Below are 27870 nucleotides of genomic sequence, written 5' to 3'. Positions count from 1 at the left end.
ATCTTTTAGAGGAAGGATACAAAATTCCCATAAAGACAGAGCATAAACTCCGTATTGAATATGAAATCTGTGCCTTGAGGTCATTTACTGAGACCCCAGGGTCACATTTTCTGTCAACGGGAAAATCTGAGGGCTCTAGTTTAAATGAGAAAGGTCCCTGTCTGGGCCTGTCCTTGCCACATGAGTCGTAACAACTTGAGGGCCAGGGTGATGATGTGGCCCTGAGTAGAGGATCAGGGAGGCACTTGTTCTGCTTTCAGACTGGACCTTGAGTGAGGGCTAAAAGCAGAACTGGGCTGGCAAGCGGTCAGGGTACCAGCAAAGGGGCCTGAGGTCACAGCCACAGAAACACCAGAGGATGCTCATGTGTGTAGAAGCCTCTGTGCTGCAGGGGCCTCTTAGAAGCCTGTGGCTCTAGGGGTGAGTGATGGGCTGGGATTCTGGGGTTAGGGATCCCAACCTAATCCTTCCCATCCATGATACTGTTTTCGTGTGTTTCCCTCTGAGTGTGTTTTTCCAGGGGCCTTCACCTGGGGGGACTTGAAGCATCAAGTCACTGGGGCACAGCAAGGACCCTTCTGGGAATGTCCAGCCCTAGAGGCATGTGTTTGAGGATGTGTAGATTACGGAAATCTACAGAGCACTGAGGCCCATGATGAAGCAAAAGGAACAGAGTATGGAAGGGAATGGTTTACAAGGACTGTTTGTGAAACACCTATTAGGTGCCAGGCTCTCACATACATCAACTACGAGTCCCACAGCAATCCAGCAAGGAAGGCAATGCTTCCCTAAATCATAAACGGGGAAGCTGAGTCTCAGAGGCATGGAGGTTCCAGGGGATAACTGACACAGCTGTGATGACTTCCAGAGGGGCCACACTGCAGGCCCAAAACATGACTTATCTCGCTTTATCCTCACTCGGTGCAACTGGTCATCATAAGTTAAGTGTAGCTACATTTTTTTGAGTGCTCACTTTATATCAAAGATATTTTTCTCTGAGCAACCCCATACCATAGGTTCAACATAGGTGAGAAGAACGCAGGCTTCAAAACCAGGTGACCCCTACTCAGAAACCCAGTTTTCCTACCTCATTTAACCTTGGGTAATTCAAGTTGCTTCTCTGATCATTAATTTCCTTGTCAGGAAAATGGGGATAATAAACCTGAGAATTAAATGATGGAATGTATAAAATGCTTAGTATATACTAAGTGCTTAATAAATGGAATTGACTTTTAGGTATTGATGATTCTGGGGTTTTACAAATAAGAACTGAAGACAAAAAGGTGGCTTGCTTAAGGTCATCTGACTTAGTGGCAGAGCCAGGACTAAACACTGATCTGTCCCCCACAAATGCCAGTGTTCTTCTCCCCTGCTGTCCACAAGGCAACTGATATTCACAGTGCTGATCTTGAGTTGTCAGGAAACACACAAATTCCCATTCGCTGACTCTCTGATTGTAGGAAGCATGTAATGTGCTTTAGAAATATTTCCATCCCAGCCGGGTGCGGTGGCTCACGCCTGTAATCCTAGCACTTTGGGAGGCCGAGGCGGGTGGATCACCTGAGGTCGGGAGTTCGAGACCAGCCTGGCCAACATGGACAAACACCGTCTCTACTAAAAATACAAAACTTAGCCGGGCGTGGTGGCACATGCCTATAATCCCAGCTACTAGGGAGGCTGAGGCAGGAGAATCGCTTGAACCTGGGAGGCAGAGGTTGTGGTGAGCCGAGATCGTGCCATTGCACTCCAGCCTGGGCAACAAGAGTGAAACTCCGTCTCAAAAAAAAAAAAAAAAAAAAAAAAAGAAATATTTCCATCCCAAACAGTTCTAAATGTTGTCACTTTTAATAGCAAACTTAAGCTATCTAAAAAATTTGCCGACACGGACCGGTTCCAGAGCCTTCAATGCCAAAATTCAGAGTCATTATGGTCTTCTTCTGCTTCAGAACTTATTAGGAGCATTAACCTCAGTCTTGGAACCATGTCAGTTTTATAAACACTGTTCTTTCTATTATGGCAAGACAGGATACTTTAAGGCCATTTTCCTTGATATCATTTCATTTTCTATTTAAGTCATGAAAATAGTATTGAATTTGGGCAATACTACACACAAACTACTTTAGGGTTGCAGATTTTGAGTCTGTGCTATAATAGTGTGCCCTGGTAGTGTAAATATTTGTTGGAGAAAGATTAACTAGCAAGGCAGTATATTCAGAATGGCTGCCTCTTTCATTAACCCTGTAAGGAAAGAAACTGGAAAGATACACGCAATTCTGTAAATCACAATTTATAAGCAAGCAGCAATTGAACTTCTAGTTGAGCTAGTTTTTTTTTTTTTTAGGCCAATTAAAGTTCATATTATTTTTTAAACAACTCCCATTCTGCCATAACTTTATTTTAAATCTGCATCTTAAACATGTAATGGCGAGAAATTTGCTATAATTTTCCACATGTATTTGGGTTAGAGACACATTATGCTCTATGCATTCATTACTTGCATGCTGTTCAAAAATCATAAATAGTATTACTGGGAAAACTGATTGGGAAATTAATCCTTTGAAACAAGAATATATGAATGCAATGATTACACAGAATAAATAAACAGCTTACCCACAATTGCTCTTTTGGATAAATGTAAAGTCATTAGTTTCAGAACAGTTTTCCCAAGGACGTAAGGTTTTGCTTTTCCTCTCTAATGCCTCCTCAAAGCTGGTACATATCTTATGCTGAGCCATCCCTGAAAAGGTAGCCTTAATCAAAATCTAATCTATAAATCACCTTTAAAGCCTTGAATGTTTGGCTTTATGAGGTCTTAAACACACTTAGCAGGTTCGCAAAGACCACAGATCAGATTATTACAGTTCCTCTCAAGATGTGGCTTAATAAGAGTGAGGGAAGTACAGAAGACTTCAACTCCAGACCCTCGGAACTAGATCCCCTAGTTCACTGGATATATATTTTATGGAAAAGGGTAAGATTGTATCACAGTGTTAATCCTGAAACTCGAATCCTCTGATCAGAATCAGAGGAGGACTGAGAAGAACCTGCCGGTGGATGCACGAGTGGGTTAGAATGGGACTTCTCCCCACGAAGGCAGCACAGGCTTCGATGGAGCTTTTTTCCTGGGTCCCGAGCCACATCCTGACAGGCCACTGTGGCCCTATTGCACACCTGGTGAAGAGGTGCATCAGCTTGGATTTTCTAACAGGTTCCTTTCCAGAACTTTTGCTGCGGGCATGGAGACTCTTACCAAATTCGGCTCCATAATACATTCCCCAAAACATTAGAACCCAGGATCATTCTCCACGTCTCCACTGATACGGAAAAATATATGAAAGCGTGGATTAGGGTTTTTGCCACAGATGAGAGCAAAATACAACGGAGACTTGACATTTCTTTAGAAAGGCTGCCACCAACAGAACTTTTCCCAGAAGTTACATCCGTGCTGACCTTCACCAGTTACATTGAGAAAAAATCTGTTCTATGTGACTGTCAGCCACAGGAGACGGAATTTTAGGCACTGAACTTGACGAGAAGGACTTTGTAACTTTGATTCAGTTTCAACTCACACTCCCCAAACCCCTCAATGGCAGAGAGGCCGAGGATCCCCGAATGGGGAGGTGAAGCTCAGAACAGCGAGGGTGCTTGAGCACAGCACCACACTCTCCGGGTTTCTGAGCCCCGAGCCCCGCAGTGGAACTCCGGCCCCTGCGACGCGGCCCCCGTGCGGCTCCCGAGGCTACTGTCACCTGCCGCGCGGGTCCGGCCCTCCCCGCCGACCGAGGCGCACCCGGGGCGCAGTGCCGCCGAGGAGGGGATCGGTCCCAGTGTCCACGCGGGTCCCCTCGCGGCCGCGGCAGGGCTCTGCCCGACTTCAGCGAGCAGATCCTCCGCCTGCGGCCGGTGACCCGCGCGACGCCCCGGCGGCACCGACGATGCTGCGCTCCAGCCCCGCAGGCGCCGCGGCGGCGGGTCCCGGGATGCTCCCGCGGTCCTTACCTGGCGAGGCCCGTCCCGTGAGCTCCCGGGGTCCTGGCTGGGCCGGCGCCGAGCCCAGGGCGACCGCGGATCGCTGGCTACGCCGTTACCCGGTGCCGGGGGCGCGGGCGCGCGGGGCCCGGGGGGCGCTGCCCAGGCCCGGCTCGGCGGGAGCGGCCGGGCTGCGGCTGAGTCAGAGCCCCGGCGGCGCGGGCGAGCCCGGGCCAGCAGCCGAGAGGGGGCTCTGAGCGGAGCCGCGGCCGCCCTGGCATTTTAAAGGCGAGGCAGCTGGACGCTGTTCAAGCGGAAACGCAGAGAGAAACTTCAGCCCCCGGGGCAGAGCGTTGGCAGCGAGGGGAGGGGGCCCAAGAGCTCCTTGCAGGCGCACAAACCAATCTGGGCTGTTCCAATATGCTCTTCAAATGCATTTTCTTCAGATATTCCCTTTACAGTTAAAAAAAAAAATCCCCCCAAACAACAACGACAACAAAACCCTCTCAAAGCCTTCTCCTGCAGTTTGCTTAATAGCAAGCCAAACATTTCCATTAAAGTTAGGGGCAAAAGCAGGGGGCCGGTTTGGGACGTCTGGTCAATGCAATTAGACAAGAGAAGGAAATAAGGTGTAAAAATACTGAAGTTGTGCCTTTGTTAAAAAATGTATATTCTATATGTGTGTATATATGTATATATATTATATATATGTGAAGCGTGAGAAAAATGATTACTATTTGCAGCGGATGTGATTGTGTAGTTGGAAAGTGCGAACTGAAGATTGTTGAAATAACAGCCTTTCCAAGGAATTGGCAGGCTACAAAATAAACATACCAAATTAACAGTGTTCTTGTGCACTTACTAACCATTTTGAAAGGCAAATAAAAAATCCCATTCTCACTAATAGCCAAGCCACCATAGCTAGGAAAAATAAACTTATCATGAAGTGTGAAAAAAAAAAAACGCAAAAACAACCTTCTCTATTGGGGGAGTAGAGAAGACTTGAATCTATTATGACACACGCTTTATTCTTGGACAAGAAGAAGTAAACATTGTAATCCCATCATGTCCTCTTTATGTCAATTAAATGCCATCTCTATCAAATTCCAAGTAGAATTTTCTTTTTAACTTGACATGATTCTCAGTGTCATGTGGAAGAATAAAGAGAACAGGCAACAAAATGTTGATAACGAAGAGCATAAGGGAAGTTAGCCCTGCTGGATATTAAAATGAAGAAGTGTTTGCATGCATAAATGAATAAATGAATAAATAAAATACATTGTTTGAGTGCTTACTATTTAAGGAAGTGCTCTACGTGGATTAATGCATTTTATTCATCACAACAACCCTATGATGCAGGTACTGATACTGCTGCCATGTTCAGATAGGAAATGGAAGCCCAAAAGTGTAAGTATCACACCCAAGGTCACACAAGTAGGAGTAGGGGATCAGAGGTTTGATGCAGGTGTTCTGCCTGCAAAAACTATGCATCTATGTGCTTCAACCCCATCACACGACACCGCCTCTGTCACAAAGCAAAAACCAGCACATTACTGGTCCGGACATGACTGTTCAATGGAATGGGATGAAGAGCCCAGAATTAGAAGTACATGAGAAACAGTGGTGTTTAAGGTGGCACTTCATGTTAATCAGATAGATAGTTTTTATTTTATTTTATTTTATTTTTGAGATGGAGTTTTGCTCTTGTTGCCCAGGCTGGAGTGCAATGGCACGATCTCGGCTCACTGCAACCCTCTGCCTCCTGTGTTCAAGCAGTTCTCCTTCCTCAGCCTCCCAAGTAGTTGGGATTACAGGCGTGCACCACCACACCTGGCAAATTTTTGTTAGATACAGGGTTTCACCATGTTGGCCAGGCTGGTCTTGAACTCCTGACTTCAGGTGATCTACCCACCTCTGCCTCCCAAAGTGCTGGGATGACAGGCGTGAGTCACCGCGCCTGGCCCAGATAGATAGATGTTTAAATAAATGATATTGGAATAACTAGATAGTCATTAGTGAAAGTGTGGGGATCTCATTTTCTACCTAGTTGCCCAGACCAAAACAAATTCCAGATCCATAATAAGTTGAACATAAAAAACTGAAGTCAAAAAACAATTAGATGAATATATACATAAAAGTCGTCATAAACCTAGAATTCTGAAAGCCTTTCTAAATATATCATAAAACCATAAAGGAAAAGACTGATATATATGATTATAAAAGATCCAAAGAAACGTCTTCATGGAAAAAGACACCGTAAACAGAATTCAAAAATAAACAACAAACTGGAAAAATATTTTCTATCCATATGAGATGGGGTTACTAAGTTTAACAAGCAGAGATATAAACCTGGTTGAATTTGAATTTCAGATAGACTATGAATAATTTTTTAGTATGATTATGTCCCATTCATCATTTGTCTGAAAGTCAAATTTAACTTGATGTCCTGCATTTTAATCTGGCAGCCCTAACATAACAGCAACATTTTAATGTAGATATCTTACAAAGAACGCTTATAATCATTTTTTAAAAAAGATGATCACCACAATAGAACAAAGAATAAAAGAGATGAGCAGCCAGTTCACAAAAAAAGAAATATAAATGTCCCAAACAAGAGAAAAAAACCTGTCCTCTCTAGCAGTGAAATAAATGCAAATTAAAAATTCAGGAAGTTGTACTTTTTACCTACTAGCTGGCAAATTTTAAAATATTGAACAAATTCAGTGCTGCTGAAGGGTCTGGAAAAATGGGCATTCTCTCTCACTGTTTATGAGAATGTAATTTAGTACAATATTTCTAGAAAGCAGTTTGAGGACAAATATCAAATTGAATACTTTATGTACAAGCAAATTCATTTTCAAGAACTTATGTAAAGACATCATTAGACAAGTGGACAAAATATACATAGCAGATGTTTGTGGCTTTGCAGAAATAATTTAGAATAGTAGAAAATTGGAAACAACCCAAATATCTGTCAACAGGGGATTAGTTATTGAAATATAATTAAATCATAATACTATGCAATGAGACTTACTGTGATGTGTGATGCAGGCATTATTCTTTTTTATTCTTTGTTTTTGAGACAGGGTCTCCCTCTGTCATCCAGGCTGGAGTACAGTGGTGTGATCTCAGTTTACTGCAGCTTGGATCTCTTGGACTCAAGCGATCCTTCCACCTCAACTTCCCAAGTAGCTGGGACTACAGGTGCATGCTACCACGTCTGGCTAATTTTTGTTTTGTTTTGTTTTGTTTTGTTTGTTTGTTTTTAGTAGAGACATGGTTTTGCCATGTTGCCTGGGCTGGTCTCAAGCTCTTAAGCTCAAGCGATCCTCCTAGGTTGGCCTCCCAAAGGGCTGGGATTACTGGCATGAGCCACAGTGCTGGGCTGATGCAGGCATTATTCTAAACACTTCCTGTGTATTAACTTGTTTAATCATCAGAACAAAACAAAACAGAAACACTGAGTAAGAAAGTACTATTAGCATCTCCATTCTGCAGAAGACAAAACACACAGAGAGGCAAGCAACTTTCCCAAGGTCTTACAGCTGGAAAATTGAGGACTAGGATTTAAAGGAAGGTGTGGTAGCTCCAGAGACCACACTCTCAGCTGTTATGCAATGTTGTGTACTGAATGGAATCCCATGATAGCATGCCAGAATAAATGCATCCATAGGGTGGAATACCAAATAGGTGTTAAAAATGACAATATAATTCTGTACTTACTGACATAGAAGATATTTATAACATATTGTTAAGTGAAAAAAGAAAATTTCAAAACCACATACTTGTATGATTCCATTTGCATAACGTTGAATCTATTTATATGTGCTTATACATATAGACAGAGAGAAATATCTGGATGAATAATCACCAGCATATTAACAGCCTTTCTTTCTGAGTGATGGGATTTCAGGAGAGTTTTTACTTTCTTCATTGTACTTTTCTAAATGACTTAGGTTTTGGTATTATGAATATATATATATATATAAAATATATATATATATTTTTATTATTATTATTTTTTTTAGACGGAGACTGTCTCTGTCACCCAGGCTGGAGTGCAGTTGCACAATCTCAGTTCACTGCAAGCTCCGCCTCCTGGGTTCAGGCCATTCTCCTGCCTCAGCCTCCCGAGCAGCTGGGATTACAGGCGCCTGCAACCACGCCCGGCTAATTTTTTGTATTTTTAGTAGAGACAGGGTTTCACCTGTTAGCCAAGATGGTCTCGATCTCCTGACCTCATGATCTGCCCGCCTCAGCCTCCCAAAGTGCTGGGATTACAGGCGTGAGCCACTGTGCCTGGCTGTGTTTTTTAAATATTTAGAAAAACAGGAAAACAAAATCCTGGGGGGAAATTCCCATTTTATGATTCCATGCTTTAGTGTCTTGATAGTCTAGGCTTTCTGCAAGCTTGTTATTTCTCCCTTCAAATTCTGACAGCTGAGCTACCTGGCTAGGAATCAGCCTGGAGGATCATGGGAGTTCCCAGCAGCAGGTAAACCCTAAGCATCCCCCATATACCTCCTGCTGCCTCTGGCTGAATGAAGATTGTGCACTGGGCTATGTCAAGTGAATCTTGCTGCTATCAAAAGGGGTGCTGAGAACATGGGCTGGTCCCACCCATTCTCCATGACTAGTGTCTCATCTGTAAAGTTAGATATATAGGTTAGGGTTCTAATTGCAAAATACAGAAATTATTTAATACAACTTACACTGGTTTAAAAAATAAGGCATAGTCTCTTGAAGGTTTAGAGAATCCAGAGAGAGTAAGACAATGAAGGCACAGTAAGAACCAAGATGCAATTTACTCTAAGAACTGCTGTCATCATCACCTCTAAGGCTTCTCCATCAACTCCCTGTTTCTGCTTCTGTCTGGGCATCAGTTTCATCTGTTTAATTCTACACTGGTGTTCTCTCCTCCTCAGTCCATGAAAATATGGCAGTCACCTGAGTTTTATGTAACATCTTCAGTCACCCAAATAAATTAATTTTCTTGGTCCTTAGGTTTAAAATTTCCAGACCAGGGCTTCCTTAACCCAGCTTGGGAGAATATCAATTCCCCTGGGCATCAGTCAGGATAGGCTGGGTTATGCTGTAGTAACAAACAGTTCCTACATCTCAGTACCTTACAACAACAGAGTTTACCTCTTGCAGGTGCTTCATGTCCATTGTGGGTTGGCTGTGGCTTGGCTCCATGTTGGGAACTTTACTTGGGAAGAAGTAATTTACAACTGGAGCATTTTGGTCTCATGGCAGATGAAAAGAGAAGACACAGGAAACCATGGGCTAACTCTTAAAGCTGCTGCCAGAGTAATTCACATGGCCAAGTCTAACACCAGTGGGATAGGGAAGTCTACAGCTCTGCCAGAGTAACAATACAGCCAACAACGTAGCTTCACACACCAGTAAACTGTGGCCAAGGGGACGGGGTCCTAACAGAATATGACATTGATCACCACAACCACTGGATGGGACAGACAAGGATGCCATGTTCTGATACAGCTCTGTGCAGAAAAAGGGGGCAGGAACATTGGGAAGACAACTGCATTAATCTTGACCAGAGTGATCATTCAGTTAACGGATTCTGTGAACCTGCAAATAGGCTAAATCATCCTTGGGGATAACTGGGATACACTGGAAAGAAAGCTGGACTTGGAGTCAGACAGGTCTGGGTTCAAGTTCTGGCTCTGCAACTCACTATGTGTATAATCATGGCCAAGTCATGGTACAGATTGAGTGCCCCTCATCTAAAATGCTTGAGACCAGAAGTGTTTTGGATTTCAGATGTTTTCAGATTTTGGAATATTTGCATATACATAGTGAGATAACTTGGAGATGAAACTCAAGTGTAAACATGAAATTCATTTATGTTTCATATACACCTTATACACAAAAGCTGAGGTAATGTTATATAAATTTTAAAAAAATTTTATGCATCTAACAAAGATTTGGCTGTGTTTTGACTGAGACCCATCACATGAGATCAAGAGTGGAATTTTGGTGCTCAAAAAGTTTCAGATTCTGCATTTCAGATGTTTTTTGTTTTGTTTTGTTTTTTGGGGACAGAGTCTCACTCTGTCACCCAGGCTGGAGCGCAGTGGCTCAATGTCGGCTCACTGCAACCTCTGTCTTCCGGGTTTAAGCAATTCTCCTGCCTCAGCCTCCCCAGTAGTTGGAATTACAGGCATGTGCCACTATGACCGGCTAATTTTTGTATTTTTGTAGAGAAGGGATTTTGCCACGTTGGCCAGGCTAGTCTTGAACTCCTGATCCCAAGTGATCCACCTGCTTTGGCCTCCCACAGTGCTGGGATTACAGGCATGAGCCACCATGCCCGGTCAGATTTCAGATTTTTAGATTAGGATGCTCAACCCGTATTTAATGTCTTCTCAGTCATGAAACAGGGACAGCAATGTTTGCAGGATTGTTGTAGAGATCAAATGCAACTTTGAATGTAAGCCATCTAGAAGAATGTCATAGGTGAGCTCAGCCCTTATTATTAACCTTTAAAAACAGATAAAGTTTCCTACCTTTTCCTGTTTCGTGTCCACTGGGAGTAAACGAATGTAATCTCTCCAATTTATGTCTGAGTTATTAACTGTGGCACTTCCTTTGTCACTCCCAAAGTTCAAAACACAGGTCACCTTCAACAGAATTAGTTAAGTCTCACTCACTTGCACCTGGTGTCTGTGGGTATTTGAGCTCCCGAGCCAGCTTATGTAGAAGCCTACTTTCTTTGTGGTTAAGGACAAAAAGCCCTAGAATGGCACCAACTGTAGCTTCCAGACCAATCTACTTGCTCTGTCCTGCACAGAACTGTCGCCTTTGTCATGAGCTTGTACCCAGAGATACCATCAAAAGCCCAGAGTCTTTATCTGTGGGATCCTGATAGATTCATAGGTATCAGCACCTTCTACACAGCAGGTGACTTGCATCTGTGACCACCATGTCACAAAGCAGGCATGTCCTTCTAAATTATGCATGCCTAATTCCTGCCAAAAGCCCAGAGGTTTATTTCAACAGTGAAATTCACAAGAAGCCAGTGGGTAAAAAATTTTCCCAAGCACTTGGCTGGGATGGATGATGACTGACTGCAGTAGGCTTTCTGTATGAGGAGATATGTAGCAAGAGGATGGAGGGCATTAATGCCCTATGGCCAGCTTGTACTGGCTTGTAGAACACAGTTGTTCAGTTATCAGGAATTTAAGCCATTGGTAGCTTGAAATCAGCCATAATGGGAGTATTTACACCACAGAAATTGGTAAATGCTACAGATCAGAGTCCCCCACCCCTACCTCAAACCAGCGGTTAAACATTTCCCAGCACAGCCTTGGTGAATGGCCACCCTCTGGAGGGCTGCTGAGGGACTTCAGCTCTGGTACTGGGTGGAGAAAGTTGTCCCAGCAGATCTCTGACATTTCTTCCAGGTCCGAGGCTCCTGACTGCCCTGCAGAAAGAGGACTTGTTGCCTGTGGCTGGCAGACTCGTGGTTCTGGCCAACCAGCGTCCTCTCTTGAGTCTCACAAGGGGAGGACATCCAGACAGACCAGTTTTGCCACGAGGTAGATTTCTGCCTCAAATCTACGTTTTGATGCTCTTCCTCTTACTCCCACTTACAACTACTAGTTAATTAAATTGGCTCTATAAAATACATTCTGAATGCCACCATTCTTCCAAACAGCAGCCAGAGTTACCCCTTTAAAATCTGAGTCAGAAAATACCACTGCTTTGCACAGAAAACAAACAAACAAACAACAGTTTTTACTTTCACTCAGGTTGAAATCCAGTCTTTCAATATGACATATAACCCCAGAAAAGATCACTCCCATTCTTCTCTGACCTCCTCTGGCTCCCTTGTTCATGCTTCTTCAGCCAGGACAGCCAATGAGCGATTCTCCTGGCACACCTGGTTCATTCGATCCTGGCTTTTATACACACTGCTGCTTCTGTTCGCACAGTTCTTTCTCCAGAGATCTGCAAGGACTGCCTTCTTCCTTCTTCCTGGGCTCCCCTGTCAAGTAACTTCCAAGATTGTTCTGTACAAAACAATAACTCCCATTTTCACTCTGTCTCACTGGGCTTGCTTTATCTGTTTATAGCATTTAGAGCCTCTCCCCTCCCCTGCCATGTGATGTACTTACTTGTGGAATCATTCGTGGTCTGTTTCTACCCACCAGATTGCATAATCATGAGGGCATGGACTTTGTTTTCCTGGATTCTGTGTCATGGGTGGTTGGCCCCAGTTGGGGGCATGGATGCTCAGATGGGGTGCCTGGCACAGCCGCCTCCTAAGGATGGACGGGCCCCTGCCTTGTCATGCTGGGTGCTGGGTGCTGGCTCCTAGGAGAGGGTCTTGTCATGAAAGCTCAGCCTTGGGCTCCTGCTCTGGTTGGCCAGTTCCTAACCTAATCCCAGCCTGAGAGCCTCATAGACCCAGGGAAAAGAGACGTAAATACCCTCAGAAAAGATCTCAGAGGCTACTTCAGGAGGCGGCTTGGAAAGGGCACACTGGACAGAGTTCCTTTGGAAGCGACTTTGAGGCAGCCCCTTGCTCTCTCTCTCTCTCTCACCTCCTTTTCTCCACTGGACCAGGGCATGGGGAGCCCTGAGCTTTCTGCACACTTTGATGTTTCCTATTCCATCCCTAGATGGGCCAAGGAGGCAGCTTTTGAGGGAAAGCTTTGGAAAATTCCCAGCTCTTGGCCGTTGTTTACATCTAAGGTGCTGTTTATGCTTCTCCTCTGGGCTCCCTGCCTCTGCGGATGACACAGCATGGCCACTGTGGGGTCAGCTCCTCCTCCCACCCCTTCCCCTGCACTTCAGGGCCACAGCCTGCAGGCTGATTCATGCCCTTAGGAGGCCAGAAAGACAGCGGGGAAGCAGGCATTGGTGACAGCCGGTCCCTCCTCTTTGTATTTTGGGGAGGGCTGATGGATGACCCCATCCTAAATGAAGATACTCAAGGGAAGGAGATGATTCCTGCCAGCTGGACCAGCCTCAGGGTGTGCAAAGCCTTTTCTCATACATCGTCTGCATTTCCAACCACTGCTTTATAGGCAGGGCAGGGCAGGCAGTGCTTAGTGCTTACGCTTGTTTTGCAGATGAGGAAACTGAGGACAAAGACCAGTTGAGTAGCTGGTCCAAAGTCTTGAGACTTCAGCACCAAATTCCGGAACTAGCACCCAAGTCTCTGGAGTCCTTGTCTGGTGCAGTTTCTGCCACATCCAACTGCCTCACATGGCACATTGTCAGATTGAATACCTGATATTGGAGTTGTTACTGTGTGGCTGAGTAGCATCATACCCCCTGCTCTAATGCCTGATATTGTTTGGATGTGTGTTCCCTCCAAATCTCATGTTGAAATGCGATCCCCAGTGTTGGAGGTGGCTTCCTTCAGGAACAGCTTGGCACCCCATGAATAGCTTGGCATCCTCCCCACTGCAATGAGTTCACTTGAGATCTGATTGTTAAAGAGAATCTGGTGCCTCCCTTCTCTCTCTTGATTCCTCTCTCACCATCTGACACACTAGTTTCCCCCTTTGCCTTCTGCCATGATTGAAAGCTACTTGAGGCCTCACCAGAAGCAAATGCTAGCACCATACTTCCTGTAGAGTCTGCAGAACAGTGAGCCAAAATAAACCTCTTTTCTTTATAATTATCCAGCTTCAGGTATTTCTTTATAGCAATGCAAAAACGGACTGACATAGTGCCTCCCTAGGTTCTGCCATTCCAAGGGCTTAGGATATTCGGCTGGAAAAGAAAACTCAAGGTTTTCTCTGCTCTGGGTCCCTGAGGGCTTGTGGTGCAGAGAAGGGGGCTAGATTCAGCAAGAGGAGGTACCGGGAGGCGGGTTTCAGCTCAGCTCAGGAATGCTCTCCCTCATACCTGCAGTCACCTGAAAAGGAATGTGCTGCTCTTCTGTGCCCTGTTTCCACATGGGTGTGCCCTAAGGAAAAACACAAAGTATGAGGGAAAAGACATGACTGAAAAAATGCCCTTTTAGCTTATAAACATGTGCACTGCCCTCTGTCACCTTCTAAAGAGGAAGGACTCTTAGCTGGCCTGCATCTTGGGTTTGGATCTAGGATCACATCATGCTGAATGGAGCATGGAAAAGAGAGATGGAGAGCCAAGACAGGGACAAGTTGTTTTGCTTAAGGAAAGAGATAGTCAGCAGAAACTCTCTGGGAGAGGAATGGGAAGCAGAGGAGAAGCCTGTTCCAGGGCAGGTGGCCCTGAAGGAGGTTTGGGAGCTGACAATGGAGCATGGCAAGAAGGGGGACTTTGGAGGGAGGCAGTAGGGGAGAGGGAGGCAGGGAGGGGGCAAAGGGGCAGAGGGAGGAAGCTAGGTGGGAGAGAGGGAATTTTAAGTAGCTGTGTGTCTGCGCATGTGTGACATTTTGTAAGAGAGAAAGACACGATTTTGTCAAGAGAGAAAGACAAAATTAAAACACACTTTTAGGAAGTCCTGCTGAGTGGTACACAATGCCACCCTGTCTTGTCTACCCTCACAACCTTCGGTAAAGAGCCACATTACCTTGAGTGCTTTGGGAGCCTGTTCTGGGGAAGGTCTTACTGTGCCAGTGAGTTGGGGTCATGGAGGTGCCAGGAAGGACAAGGGGTTTGGGAGGCATGAGGCCCTAGTTGGGCTTCTGAAAGCAATGATTACCCACCGTAGAGAAAACCTGGCTACCTTCATGGGTTCAAATTCTGTCTCCACTACCTATTGTCTAAGAAGGTTTGGGCTCTTTATTCACCATCTCTGAGTCCCGCATTCCTCACTTGTAAATGGGGATACAATATCGTCTGATTTTAGGGATGCTGTGAGGATTAAGCCAGGTGACACATGAAAAGCTCCAGTGCTGAGCCTGGTGTTCAGTGAGAGCCCAGTGCCAACAGTGAAGGAGCTATTAAATCACGGAAGGTGTGCAAAGAGTTGACCGTCATTAGAGAATGCTAATGGAGATCATAGAGCAATGTGGAAAAATGTTTGGCTTATAATATTGGGTAACACATGAAAAAAACATGAAATCAGGTAAAATTATTTACACAGGTGGATAGAGCATGGAAAAGAAACAATGAAAAACAAAAGCAGTTGATTTGTTAGAGTGATGGAATTGCAGAGGGCTTCCTTTCCATTTTTATTCCTTGTATTGTTATAATATTTTTGTACAGTAAATATGCAGGAAGAAATGAGTAGTCTCAGAAGGGGAGGAGTACTCACCCATAGCAGGGACTGTGGCAGAATCTCCTAGCGCTCAGCCACAGCCAGCTCTTCCCTTTTGTTTTGGGGACTTTCACGTTTGACTATTTCTGATTAATAGATTGTGAGAGGAAATGAGTGTGTCCGTCTAGGCTGCAGCATTTAATTGCCAGTGCAAAGCCTCCTCATCTCCTTCTTGCCCAGCCAGGTGACCGAGAAGGCCATGGATTCCAGATGGTGCAGCCATGCTGTGGTAGAACCTCCATCAGCCTCCATCAGGGTCCTTGAAAGACATGTGAAGAGCCCCCTGCTGATCCCCTACTGGTCATGTAAGACTTGAGCAAGAAGTGGATTTTGTAGCATTCAGCCACCGACATGTGTTGGTTAAATTATGCACAGTATAACAGCCCATCCAATGTCCAAACCTCTGCTTGCTGCAGCAAGGTGTGCTGAGTTTTCCTTAGATGGATGCCGACAGGCAGATGCCCGAGTCTCCTGTGTCTTAACAGCTCAGTTATGCTTGACTGAAAAGCCTGGTCCTTGCTTCTCCCTGGAATAGCTTCTCAATGCTGCTCACAGAACTTTTTGAAATCTGGTTTCTAGCTTCGGCTCAAGGTCTAAAGAAACCCCCACACCCCATGCACAGGATTTAGCTGAAATGGTGCAAAAGAACAAAGGAGTGACTCAAACTACATTTAAGCAGGAGAGCCCACTGTGGCATCCAAGCCTTGCTCTGAGGCTTAGACATCACAGTGGGGTTCTGAGGAAGTCAGAGTCTACCTGGGATCTGAGAATTCAGAGTTATGGTGTGAATATTTGCTGTTGGCTTTGATGTGGGTCCAGTTACTTCCTGCTGCCCACAGTGCAGCTTTCCCCTTAGCCTTGTCATCTGAGTACCTTGTCCTCAGTACCCTTCAACTCTCACTGGTTTATCTGAGCCAGGGGCACACTCTCCTTCCTAGAATTGAGATGACCTTGGTTAAAGAGAGATGTTAAGAATCAGTTAGCCCTAACCAGGCTTTCTCTCAAGTCAGTTCTACCAGGAGAGAATGAGGAGGCTGCTGTCCAAAGTTTTGGGTGCTGAAACCAAATATGCCTAGATCTTGATCTTGGAAACCAAATATTTCTGAATCTCTCATCTTATAAATCTGAGTTTTCTTCTTCTTCTTCTTCTTCTTCTTCTTCTTCTTCTTCTTCTTCTTCTTCTTCTTCTTCTTCTTCTTCTTCTTCTTCTTTCTTTCTTTCTTCTTCTCCTTCTCCTTCTCCTTCTTCTTCCTCTTCCTCTTCCTCTTCCTCTTCTTCTTCTTCTCCTTCTCCTCCTCCTCCTCCTCCTCCTCCTCCTCCTCCTCCTCCTCCTCCTCCTCCTTCTCCTTCTCATTCTTCCTCTTCCGGAGTCTCACTCTGTTGACCAGTCTAGAGTGGAGTGAAGTAGCTCAGTCTCTGCTCACTGCAACCTCCGCCTCCCAGGTTCAAGTGATTCTTGTGCCTCAGCCTCCAGAGCAGCTGGGATTATATGTGCACACCAGCATGCCTGGCTAATTTTTGTATTTTTGTAGAGACAGGATTTCACCATGTTGGTCAGGCTGGTCTCAAACTCCCAACCTCAGGTAATCTGCCCACCTTGATTTCCCAAAGTGCTGGGATTACAGTTATGAGCCACTGCACCTGGCTGAGATTCTTTTTAAAGTATAATTTACTTCAAGTTATTTAAGTTATTATTTTACTTCACATCCAGAGGGATAAGAAAGGAAACAAATAGCATGTTTCTAAGAACCCTATAATCATTATTGTATTATGTCCGAAGGGCATCCCATGGTTTAGAATGAATAAAAACAAACTAAATTTATAAAAATTGCTTACAATGGCTTATTTATTTTTTAACAATGGATTTTGTTAAACAGCTATATTTTTGAAGAACTCAGTGAATCTGATGACTAGTGTAACATTATAAATTGTGTTAAATGAAATGTTATAACATTTATTCAGCAAGTCATGAGACTTTCATATCAGATAAAGAAACCAAGACACAGAGGAGTAAGTGACATCACCAGGTTACAGCAGCAACAGATGTGGAAACTTACCTAAGATCCAGGCTGTCCAGCAGGGGGGTGGCATTGAAGGGGTAGCCCTGACTGGACTGGAAGCTCCTTGAGGGCAGGGGCCCTGTCCTATTTATTGCTGGAGCAGTGGCCATGACAGTGCCTGACACATAGAGGTAAATGCTGACTGAGAGAATGAGTGAATGAAGGAGGACGTGGTCCCTTCCAGGCTCAGTGACTCAGTTAAGCCAGTGACTCAGTGCCTCTGATGGGGGCAGGGATGAGAGTGAAGGGAAGTCTGTGTTGTCTGTTGAATCCACTCCAGGCTGCATTGTCACTGATGCTAGTGGCCACCTGCCCATCCTCCTACTGACTCCATGTACCAGGCAGCATTGGTCCCTTCACGGCACTGATCAGGAGCAAGCCTGCTGTTTGTAAGGTAGGTTTGCTTCCAGCTTTAGAGGCTTGAGAGAAAAAAGTTTGCATTCTCCTTCTGTATAATATGAGCTGTGTAACATGGGATGGAGGCAATCATTCTTCCTTCCCAAATGCTATAGGAGTAGGAGCTACCGAGCCAAAGTAAATAAATGCAAGGCTCTCATTCTGAGCCACTTCCCTCAAAGTGTCTGTCCTTTTCTGTGTGATTGCTCCTCAGTAAGTCCTGGATTCAAGCTTAGCCCTCCTCAATGGGATCTAGACAGCAGATGTAAGTAGATACTTAAAATATGTTTTTATTGAGGTAAAATATACATGACATAAAATCACCATTTTAAGTATTTTAAAGTATACAATGCAGTGGCTTTTAGTAAATTTGCAATGATATGCAACCATCGCCATTATCTAATTCAGAATATTTTCATCACCCCTCAACAAAACCCCATAACCATTAAGCAATCACCCCCTATTCCTTCAAGCCCTAGCCTTTGGAAACCACAACTCTGCATTTTGCCTCTGTGCATTTGCCTGTTCTGGACATTTCATATAAACAGAATCACACAATATGTGGCCTTTTGTGTCTGGCTTCTTTCACTTAGTATAACATTTTCAAGATTGATGCATATTATAGCAGGTATCATTCCTTTTTATGGATGAATACTATTTTATTGTATGGATATGCCACATTTTGTTTATCCACACATCACTTGGTGGACATTTGGGTTGTTTCCCCTTTTTGACTATTATGAACAAAGCTGCTGTAAACATTCATGTACTAGTTTTTGTGTGGACACCTGCTCTCCATTCTCTTGAATCTATACCTATGCATGGAGTTTCTGAGTCATATGGTAAGTGTACGTTTAATTTTTGAGGAACAGAAGCAGGTTCTTAGGGAGCATAAAGGCGCTTCTGGCTGGTGGAGCCTCAGGGGCTATTTAGAGCCTTCCAGAGAAAGGAACTTAATCTCCATCTGACCCCTCTCATTCATTCCTGCTTCAATATCTTTGTTAAGGCCCTTTCCCAGATGTCAGATGTCAGTTTCCATGACTCCTTTCTGTTCCAAGCTCTCCCAGGGTCACTCCCACAGTGATCTTCCTATAGACTGACCATAAAAGTCTCTGAGAACTCAAAGTGTGGGTCCTGAGACCTCAGCATCAGCTTCAGCATCACCTGAGAATTTTCAATTTTGTCTGCAATGCCAGTTCATGAGCTGCACCCCAGATCTGCTGAATCAGAATCTCTGGGAAGGTTGGGCTTGGGCCATCTTTGTTCTAACACGACCTCAGAAGATTTGCATGCACCATGAAGTTTGAGAAGCTTGGCTCTGAGGAGTCTGCTCTTTGGGATCTATGCCACTTGAGGCAGAGAAAGCTCAGATCACTGGGCTCTCATTTCCCCCTTCAGCCTAGAATAGGTGATCACATTAGTTTGCATGTTTGTGTGTGTGTGCATGCAGGGCATGGGGGGATTCTGTTGAGAGGTGCTGCTGAGATGCACCTGCTCCCAGGAGAGATGACGCAGGTTGCTGACACCACAGGAGCTCCGATGCTGCAGAGCCCTACTCTACTGCGGACTCTCCTTCCTGCTGGAGTCTGCAGTTGCTCCTACTTCTCTGGGAGCTCAGTCCCATCACAACTCTGTCTCTTGGGGTTTCTCTTGGAGTGGGAGATCCGTTGGCTTCCCTCCTGCATCGCCTCCAGAGACAAACACGCTGGCTGTTTGCTTTAAGGAGCTTCCTGTGATCCTCTGGGTAAGCAGAAGGCAGTGACAAATGGCAGGGGGCGAGTGGAGTTGGTGGTTTCCAGAGCTCATGGAGTTCTTCTAGTCCAAGCCCTGGGACTGTGGTTCCTGACTGTCCTCCTTGTGTGTGGGTCAGGACGGATGCTTCTGCCTGCCTGGAGCCCCGTGCTACACTGAAAAGCCCTGACGGACCCCACTCTGAGAAGGACCCTTTTCCTATTCGGTCCTCATCCATCCTCCTGATTGTCACAATGCAGCTCCAGGCACTGCTGGCATCTCCCCAAATCCTCTAACTCCAGGCTCTAGACCTCAGCTTTTTCTGCCTGATGGGACGCACTTCTAATCCAAACAAGCTGTGTCCCATGAAGGAAAGGCCAGACAGAAGAGAGGAAAACTGGGAGATGAGACTTACAAAAAACTTTGAACCTGAGACAGAAAGGGAGAGGAACTGAAATGAAGTCTCAAGCCACTCAATCTCTGTTTGTGATCCATCCCTGTCTTCCCCCCTAAGGCTAATGAATGCCATTGAAAAGGGTTAACCAGGCAGTGGCAGGGCGAGCGTCACAGGTGTTCGTTACTGTGAGTCCCACCACCACTGCTGATGTCCTCGGGATGACCTGCCCCAGGAGCCCAGCTTTCCGGACTGCAGGATAACACCCTGCCATCTCCAGCCAGGGAAGAGGGCAGGACCCCTATTTGTGTGCATCTGTTATTTCCTGTCACTGTGCCCAGTAACGCTTTATTCCCCACAAGCCTACAAAGGGATGATAAAGATTTTCCTCACTCTCATTTTATCTTTTTCTTCCCTAGCCACACACATATGTATCTGTTCCCCAGCCCCCATTCAGTGAGTATCTACTGAGTTCCCATTGCACATTTGGCAAATAAAGAAGGCACTGTCCCTGCTCTCATGGAACTTCCAACCCACTGGGTTAGAGTGATATTCAAGAAACATTTACACACTATCTGGTTACAATTGCATTAAGTGGGTGATGGAGAAGAATGGCGTGCTGGGGGAGGATATGTTAGGAGATCCGACCAAATCTGGGCATTCGCGGAAGCCTCCTGGAGGAAGCAACATTCATGCTGAGACTTGCAGCATGAGCAGGAGCCAGGACAGCAATGGGGAAAGGGCAGATGCACAAAGGAGTGTGTGCAAAGGGCAGATGCACATAGGAGTGTGTGCAAAGGCCCTGAAGTAATGAGGGGTTTGGGGTAAAGGAAGAACTGAAGGAGGGCTAGACTGGGGTGGGTGTGGCAGGAAATAAAGCCAGAGTGGTGAGCAGGAGTCAAATGCCAATCACCATGGAGACCTTGACCCTATTCTAAGAATAATGGGTGGCCTGAGAACGTTTCTAAGGAAGAAGCAACATCTTAAACTAGCATAGGGAGAATGTACTAGTTAGCATGATGGATGCAGAGGTCGACGTAGAGGCAGAAGATGATGGGCCTGGACTTGGATGGTGATGGGGACAGATGACACAGAAGGAGGGATGTGTGGGAGTGGAGCCAACTTGCCAATGACTACTTGTAGGGGTCTCAGGACAGGGGCCTCTCAGGGACAGTGCTCAGGTTTGTAGCTTGAGCAATTGGGCAAGGGTGAGGCAAGGACCAGAGGGACTCATTTGTCGACTTGGGAGCAGGCTTGAGGGGCATTGCACCATGAGTTCAGACTTAATATGTCAAGCTTGAGATGTCAGTGAGATGTTCAGGTGGAGACTTTATGGATATGGTTAGATGCACAGAGCTAGAGCTCAGGAGAGAGAGAAAACTGGAGGATGCTGTGGGTAACTGAAGTCATGCACCAGGCTGAGATTGCAGGGAAGGGAGCAGCGCCTACAAGGAGGGGTGGCTGAAGGGCTAAACCTGGGACACCAGTGTTTAAATACTGGGTAGACAGGGAAGAAATGGCTAAGAAGATGGGCTGGGAGTGGCACTGAGGAGCCTGGGGAACCTTGGGAGAAACGCGTTGCCCAGAGCAACAGAGCCTCCTGCAAGAAGGAAGGTGTGGCGAATGCAATAGAAACCTGAGCAAATCTAGTATCAAAGGGACCGAAAAGCATCCCTGAATTTAGCAACAGTAAAGTCAAGGATGAACTTCACAAGAACAGGTGCCTGCCATGGAGTGACTGGAGGGAATCAGATAAACGTAGGTTTGTGGATGATGTAGCAGGATGCTAAGGGTTGTCCTGTTTGGTGGCTTCTATCTTCTCTATGAAGAATGAGGCAAGTTTATCCTCTAAGAGGCAGAGGAGAGGTCAGAGATTCAAAAGGGTGACAAAAGTTCCAAATATGTATTAGCAAGAGGTGTTTGTCAGAGGTTAGTGTTTCTGGCAACAAGGTTTGAGGATAATGAACAGATTCTCCATCAATGGCCCTCAGCCGCCATACACTATGCATACCCAAACCAAACAGATCCCTTTCTCTTTTCACCCACCCTTCCCAGTTTCTTATCTCTATCCTTGCCACCACCACCGAAACCAGGTTTCTAAGGCATACACTGCAGAGTGAGCCTACATTCAAGCCTCCCTAACATCCTGATTACAATCAGACCCCAAGGGCAGTTGACATGAATATCAGCACCCATCATCCCAGCTCTCCCTCCAATACCACTGCTGTATCCACCCACTTCCTTCTCCACTACATCAGGATGCTGAAAAAAGATCAAGGGGAGGTACAGAGCTTTTTGTAACAGATACCCTTGTACCTGCCACTTATTTAATGACTACTAACATTTCGTCTTATTTCTCTTAATTTTTACTTCTTTAAAAAAATGCAGTAAGTACACTGACATCCTTGCCTTCACAACATTTGTGTTTCATCTGACTCATAATTTTAATAGGTAAAAGTCATATTGTACAAGACTTAAAGAGTATGAGAATTTGCCCCTTTCTCATGTCCCGACTGTGTCGTCTGATGCTGTGAGCATAGTTCCGCTGGTCTGTAATGGGGAACAGGAAGAGGCAGTGAGACACCACGCCGCCAAAAATCCCCAGATTCTTCATCCTTCCATGTGCCTCATCTAAAGAATCCACAGAACCAATCTTTTGTTGACAATTCAGTGTGGGTGTAATTTGGACTCAGAGTTGGGGCCTGCTTTGTTCCCAGAACGATGCTCTTTCCTGTCTCTACCAGACCACCCAGGAGAATGACATTGCAACCCCTCACAGTCTCAGCTGCCTTCAAGGTTGCAAAAATTATGAGTAAGGTATGCCAAGGGGCCTGGGTGCCATTTCCACAGAGCTTCTGGGCCAGTGGAGCAGGGCCTCAGGTCTCACCACCCTGGTGAGCACAGAGGTCAATGTTTCCGTATGACAATGGAAGCAGCCCTAGTGTCTATGGCTTTTGTTGCCATTGCAGGATGATTAGATATTTAGCATCTGAATTAGGCAAGATGCAAAGCCCCTTCCAGCTCTCACTGTGTTATAGCCCTCAGTTTGCACTTCTTCTTGCGTATTCTGGGGCTCATGGGAGCTGGAAGCCTCTACCCCCAGTCGTTGTCAGCACCAGACCATACGGTGGAAGGAACAACAAGTTCCCAGCATGGCTGAGCCAGCACAATATGCTTTTTGCTCAAGTGGAGGAACTTCCATCCTTCCAAATTCCATAGAAGCAAGTCATGTAATACATATTTCACCCTGTGGGTAGGCACAGGGTGGTCTAACCCAGGTACTACCTGCCATTCAGAAAATAGAAACTAAAATACCCAAGCTTTTATTGAGTAGCTCTTGTATGTAAGGTGCTTCTAGGGCCGTAAATATGAATAATACTGGCCCTGGGTTTGAGGTGTTCAGGGGCCAGCTGGAGAGGCAGACACACAATCAAATAACATTTAGCAGCAAGGCATTAAATTCTGGACAATGCAGAAAATAGAGCACAAGGCTGTATATTACCAACCCCCTAGCTGCGTCTCTCCAGCTGTATATTACCAATCCCCTAGCTGCCTCTTCTTCAAGAAGACATATCTGAGCCCTGCTCCCATGGTTAAAGAGAGAATGCCCAAGAGTCAAGCCCTCGCAGTCGGACCTGGCATAGGGTAAGCACTCACTGTGTTATAATCACCATCGTAGCACTTGAGCCACTCACTTTAATTACATGTCTCAATTTTGCTAGATGGGAAGCTCCCAAAGGGCAAAATGCATGTTTCTCTTTTTCATGGCTACATGCTCCATGAAACACAGCAATTAGAACATAGAAGGTGCTCAATGCATAGTTTTTGAATAAACATAATAAATACACAAGCAAATGAATAAATAAATAATTGAATAAATTATTGTGGGTATGCCAGAGTGTAGGAAAGGATTTGTCATTACCCTGGTCAAAAAAGACACCTTGGAGAAGCTGAAATTCAGCTGAGTCTTAAAGGGTAAGCAGAATTCACACAAAGAGGAAGTGAAAAGATGCTTGCAGAATGGGAGAATGGGAGAAAACGTTTGCAACGTGTGCCAGATGCAGACACGGATGCTGGGATCCCTTTGGGGAGGGTCTGCTGCCCACCTCTGCAACGTGGCAACTGCTGTTGGCCCCTCGGGGACAGCCTCAGCCTCAGAGACCCACCTCACCAAAGGTACAAAGACCCAGCCATGTCAGCTTGATGCTGTACAACTCTGATGATATTTCTCACTCTGTAGTGACCAGCTCGGTTGGCAGGGGCTGTGCTGGGCCCCCAGCACAGGATGACCTCCCTTGGCCTGTGCCTGTGGCACCTTCCTTTCTCAGATGTGACCCTTCATCAGCATCGTGTGACCCCAGCTCCATTTCAGCATCTGCTTCTGGAGAACTCACTGGTGGCATCAGAGTGTAGGCATGTGGTATGGACACATGGATGCCTGGGCACAGAATGTCTGCCACACGTGGACATCAGCTGTTACTGGGGCTGACATGGACGGAGAAAGGGGACAATATTACCACTCTTGGTCTTCTAACCCAGCACAGCATTCCCTCTGCTCAGGCTGCCAAGACCTCTGACCTCCAGTGTCCAGCAGAAGGAGGGCACAGGAGTGAGATCTGCAAGGCTGAGATTCACCTACCAGGCTCTGTTATAAGAGATGAATGGGGATTGCTTAAAGGGACGTCAATGTCACTGACATCAACCCGCCATAGGAGTCTCATAAGGAAGATTAAATCATAGAGTGTGAAGAGATAGATGTTCTTTGCACATCTGAGAGACCCCAACACATATTCAACCATGTAAACTCATATTTTGAGCCATTTTCATAAGATTTTAAATAATTTTATCCACTGTAAAGTACATATGTGCTGTGGGACATCTCTGGAATAATTTTCCTCCTGTTTCTCTAGGGAACATGCAAATAGATAAAAATTTCAGGCTTCATGTCCCTTGCCCATACTAGAGGCCTGGGGCCTCTCAGACAGGTCATCTACAGTATTTCTGTTGACTCATTTCCACTACTTACTTTCAGAGACAGAGAGAGAGCTTGAGAGAGGTTGAAAGAGAAGAAGGAGTAAAGTTATTCTCCAGTGATATAAAGACTTGGGCAAGCATGTGGTTCTTGCAACCCAGGGGAATGGGACATGGAAGGATGCTACCAAGGCCAGCCCTGGCAGGGGCAATGCCCATTTCATGGTGAAACTTTGCATATTTGTGACTTTCTTTTTTCGCAAATCTCCCAAGGCTAGGTCCCCTGGGAGGAAGGGCCATGGACCCATCATGATAAAGTGTGATGGTGCCGCATGTGGCCTCCCTGCCATCCTTCTTGGGCATGCATTTACACCCGTCTGGTAGAGTCTTTGCAGGAGGCTGGCCCACCCTGTCCCTCTCGTCTCACTCTCAGAAAGGGCATCCCCTTCTGCACCACAAATCCAATATCTGCAGGGAGCTGCCATGACCCACAGTGGACTTGCTGTAGATGTGGTGAGAGAAAGAGGCAAAGCAAGGATGTTCAAGGGGGTGAGGGGGAGAAAATTTGGCCGAAGGCTTAGATTGACCTCAATAAAACCAGCTCTGTGGTATGTGGGGAATTAAAATTCTTTTTTTTTTTGTAGGGGGAGGATAGAGTCTCACTCTGTCGCCCCAACTGGAGTGCAGTGGTGTGATCTTGGCTCACTGCAAGCTCCGCCTCCCGAGTTCTCACCATTCTCCTGCCTCAGCCTCCCGAGTAGCTGGGACTACAGGCGCCCGCCACCACACCTGGCTAATTTTTTGTAGTTTTAGTAGAGATGGGGTTTCACCGTGTTAGCCAGGATGGTCTCGATCTTCTGACCTCGTGATCCGCCCACCTGGGCCTCCCAAAGTGCTGGGATTACAGGCATGAGCCACGACGCCCAGACTCTAGGGGAATTAAAATTCTTGACGAAGAAGCCACATTAAAATTCTTGATGAAAAAGCCTATCAGGAGTCAAAAGTGAACTTAATTACGTTGCTTGGGTTTGTTGAAAGGCAATCCTTTCCTTTTCCAGGCCCAGGGAAGATGCTGCCCAAAGTGACACATCGAGGGAGGAACAAAGTCGGGGCTGGGGAGTCATGCTTTGTCTTCTGATGGCCGATCTGGTAAGAGTTTTAGCTGGAGGATTTGTAGCCAAACTGTAAGATGTAAATAACAGACCCTGACATGTAGGTGAGGATGAATGTCAGCACCAGGGTCACCAAGGACCTCACAGAGGACCTCGGACACGGTCTCCAAATGAGGCTCATACATAGATGTGTTGCGTTTGTGTGTTGTTTGGTAAGTGTAAGCATTTAAGATGTAGTATAATTTTCCTAAACTCATTCTGAAACTTTTTTACTTTCTTCCATATATGGGGTAAGAAAAAAAAAAGGCAGTTGGTTCAAACCCTTCTCAACAATGAGGGGTCCTGGCAAATTATATTCTATTAATCAGTCATCAAGTATTCAAATATTCATATAACCACCCACTGGGTACAAATATGAACAAGAAACATAGATTATGTAAATTAGACATTTGAGTCCTTTTAAAATAATTTCCTATCCATATGGGTCCTGTTGTTTTAAGTTTCAACCAAATGATATAACTTGTCATTGGCCCATTGTGCTATTTCCTTTCTCTGTGAGTTGCAGCAGCTCAGGAGCTGGTTAAAGGCCAAAAAAGCTTCAGGGTCTCCATGTGCAGGTGACAGCTTTGTCCCGGTGGGAGCTACCTGGTCCAGACTAGACCACCCAGCACACCTGTTTGTGACATTCAAGCAAGGCCAGGCAATCTCTCTTCTTGGGAAGTGAGAGAAGACGGTTTGGTAGAGAGATGATCTTGCCTAACCTCATCCTTTGAGAGGCATGTTCAAGTGTCATCTGATGATAGATTTGGTGGCAAGAAAGGGACTCAAACTCAGGTTTCCTGATTCCTCTTCCCGTGTACTTTCCAGGAAACATTGTGCAGATTCTTGCAGCTCTTATGAACTTCTCAGCTAAGAATGCATGTGCTATCCCCTGACTTCAGTTCTCTGAGGAGCAGAGCCCAAGTCTGTCATTTGTTAATGGTGTGCCCAAGGTGTTGTTACTCTAAAGGGAACACTTCCTTCCCTGGATGGAAATTATTTTCCAATTCTGAGATCATCCTCACCTTTCAACTACCACCCCTGTGAGCTTGCCTGCCCTTGTTCCCACACGCTCTGCTCTCTGGCCTGGTAGAAGGAGGTGACCCTCACCCCCTGAGGACTTTGTGTCTTCAATCTCCTTCTCTTTCCTGCGTTGTCACTCTTCCCCTCTTCATGGATGGTTACTGCCAGCATCAAGCTGTCATGATGCATCCCGAGGGTGACAGCATGGGAGTGTGCGTGGAAATGGTGGAGTGGGTTTCACGGGGGAGGGACTGAGGCAGTCTGAGGGCCCAGAGAGCAGACTTTTCTATGTGTGGCAGCCGAGCCTGCAGTCAGAGAGTCTCTTCTGCATACCCAGTCTGTCCACGTGCCCTCCATCCATGGAGTCAGCTGGTGTTTATCTCGTGCTTGTTATCTGCCAGGCTCCATTTTAGGGGCTGGGGATACAGCAGCGGACAAAAGCAATCAGTGTCCTACCATCTTGGAACTTAGAGTTTATCAGGGGATAGAGGGCCGGCTAGGGGCAAATCAATAAATAAAGAATTTTCGGGAAGTGACAAGTGATTTGAGAATAAACAGGACAAGGGGGATGGAGAATGATGGAACAAAGGGGCGGGAGTGGGGTTGCTGCTTATATGGACTCATCAGGGAAGGTCAGTGTCAGGGACTCTTCCCCAGATGCCGCATCATCATTAGATCTCGGCTCCGATATCACCTCTCCCAGAAAGATTTGTTGACTTCCCTGACCCCGTCACCACCCTGCTGCCCCCATAGCGCCCAGTTTCCTCTCTTCTTAAAATGTATATACTTTCAGTTTTACATTAGTTAAGTGGTTTTTTGTTTGCAAGGCACGTGAGCTGAGTTCACTCACTAAGCGTCTCTACTGCCTAGAAACGGTGTCAGTGGTGGTTCAGTGAATGAATGGACGGGTGGTGGTGGCATCTCTTCCTCAGATCTGCTCTTCTGGTT

General features: G+C 45.7%; 1 protein-coding gene across 2 annotated transcripts in view; it reads right to left on the bottom strand.

Annotated features, from left to right (window-relative positions):
• The window catches only part of CTXND1 (cortexin domain containing 1), a 211873-nt gene that overhangs the window by 53261 nt on the left and 130742 nt on the right, over positions 1-27870 (bottom strand). The window contains exon 1 of one of the 2 annotated variants that reach the window (XM_055277485.2): positions 4000-4301. The exons of the other annotated variant lie outside the window; for it this stretch is intronic. The gene's annotated coding sequence lies outside the window, so the exon portion shown is untranslated. Of the gene's footprint in view, positions 1-3999; positions 4302-27870 lie in introns of those variants that run through there. 2 annotated transcript variants of the gene reach the window in all.

This window comes from Symphalangus syndactylus, chromosome 5 (assembly GCF_028878055.3).
Source record: "Symphalangus syndactylus isolate Jambi chromosome 5, NHGRI_mSymSyn1-v2.1_pri, whole genome shotgun sequence".
Taxonomy (NCBI): Eukaryota; Metazoa; Chordata; class Mammalia; order Primates; family Hylobatidae; genus Symphalangus; species Symphalangus syndactylus.
Note: the sequence above shows the minus strand (reverse complement) of the source record. Positions and strands in the feature narration are given on the sequence as shown.